This window comes from Helianthus annuus, chromosome 13, assembly GCF_002127325.2.
Source record: "Helianthus annuus cultivar XRQ/B chromosome 13, HanXRQr2.0-SUNRISE, whole genome shotgun sequence".
Lineage (NCBI taxonomy): Eukaryota > Viridiplantae > Streptophyta > Magnoliopsida > Asterales > Asteraceae > Helianthus > Helianthus annuus.
Window position 1 is genome coordinate 1513184 of NC_035445.2, and position 2598 is coordinate 1515781.

Genomic DNA, 2598 nt, shown 5'->3' on the forward strand with positions numbered 1-2598 from the left:
TCTTAGCAGGATCTACGTGAATACCTTCGTGATTCACCATGTGTCCTAAAAATTGCACTTCTTGTAGCCAAAATTCACACTTCGAGAATTTAGCGTACAACTTTTCTTTTCTTAACAAAGTTAAGAGCGCATGCAAGTGCTGACATGAGTGAATTGTAAGAATATACGAAAAGAAAATAGAGTTTGTGTATCATTGGTTTAAAGTTCCAAGTTGTTTTAATTATGAAACAATGTGATAGTACATTATTTAGTGATCATACTATGTCCTAGAGATTTAAATATAATAAGAACAAGTTGTTTTGGCATGACCAATTTATATTATATTTGTAACACAAATGTAATATATATTATTTATTACATATTTTTACTATATGTAAATGGTCACTACTTTTAAATAAATATTATAGTATTTTATTATACTATGTAAAATACTTATATTTATTATGTAATACATATTACAAAAATACTGCAATGAAGTTATTACAAAATATTTTAGTATTATTATTTTGTAAAAGAATTCACTTTGATTTATAACATTAATTAAAAGTTGTAAATAAAAGGGATAAAATATTTATTGTATACAAGTATTTGTAAAATATTTTGTATATATATATATATATATAACACTTAATGTGTTGATTCTATGTGATTACTTATTTTCATTTTGAAATTATAACGTTGTGAAATGTATTTAAAAATAAGTGAAAACAGGGACTATTCTTTATATATTATAATGTTCTTCTAACCCAATGTAGTTGCTGACTACTATATTATTCTTATATGGTTATTTTCTTGCTAGAGTGTTATAGTACATAGTTACCACAAAATATGTGATACATAATTATTTATATAATTTTATTCGTCCCTCTAAAAATATGTCTTCTCTTTTTAGTACAAAGTAAAATATTTTTATATATAATTAAAATTTACTAAATAGGTATGATGATTTATATACATTAACTAGTTATTATCATGGTTGGATATTGGTTAGTGCTGCCTTGTTTAAGCATAGGTGGCCAGTCCATGCCTAACTAAGGCTAGGCTATTCAATATATGCCCCTGATAATAACTCTAGTATCTAAAAATAATACTAGCACTTCTGTTATTTATTACTAATAATAAAAATAAATAACTTAAATATAAACTTAAATGAGAGTATATCTTAATAATTTTTTTTTTATATATATATAAAATATAAATTCTTTACCTCAATGGGTTAACAAAATTCATTAACTCGAAATCAAAGAGTCACTGTTTTATAATAATGCGATTCATAGTGCAAAAAGTGAAATGATATTTGAGTTTTGATAAATCGGAATGAAGCCCTCCAGTGGACTTCATAAAGCAAATGAATCATACTCGCAACAAACAGAGCATGCGTAACGTGTGGATTTACCAAGAATTGAAATAGATCAATATTTGCTGCTATGAAAGAAATCCTTATGGTATGATGACTACGAAAGTCAACTCTTTATAGGCAGAAGTCAGAATTACACTGAAAGAAATATAAGAACTTCTTATATAGAATTTCGTGTGATAACTATTTGTTAAATGACATTATCAGAGAATGTCGAATGAAGTGAAATGAAATCGGGGATTTGCAAAAATATATGACTTCTTTTGTAGTGCCAATAATTATGACTATAATTAGACTGTGCACCGATGGTTGTGAAATATTGTTTCAACGTACCTCAGCGATATTGTGATTGTTTGTAAAATCATGTGGCAAAGTGCTTCTTTTTTATTAGTAGTTTTTCTACTGACGGAATTAGCATTGGTATCATCGTGCCTAATTTATATTTTCCAAAGGTCTTGCCTTGGAAGTCATGTGTGATAAACTTCGACGTCCGTGGATATATATAATTTAAGTTTTATGTGTTTTCTTGTGCATTAGCACAACTTTAGATGTTTCTTACTTGCGTTAATAGTTTATGATAACGCATTGGTAATTCTTATATTTTTGATGGTGTTCCAATTTATAGAGTTTCCATTGTTTATTTTGTCACACGAACTACGAGACAAATGATCAAACGAAATAATGTTTGATATCGGAAAAGAGATTCCTAATAAAGAAATCTAGACACATATTCTTGTGTTTTATTCCTAATCGACTTTTGGAATTCCTTATAGATATACATATCTATATACTTATATACATGCTGTAACATACCTTCTATAAGATCAATGTATTTAGCAGATTCATATTTTCAAAAACAAGTCAAATATCTGGTCATGATTTTATTTAGGGAAATCTTGTCACTGATTTGACATATTATTTACCCCGTCTTATCCGGTTCGCGCCGGAGAGGTAACTTCAGTATATCCAGACAAGCTGGAGAGTCTGCTACTCTATACCTAGTTTTGCCGGAGAAAATTTTCTATTCCCAAAAATAGTATCTTTTCAAGATTTTAAAAGTGCCTCTTTTATTAGGGCTTTTATTCAGAATTAAGGAAATTTGTATTTCCATAACATATTTTTATTCTAGACCAAGTAATATCAATAAACAAGAATAAATAGCAATTAAATGCTATTGCCTGCTAATCGTCATTTTTATGGAAATACCAATATCCATTACATTGTACTTATATAAGTAATTT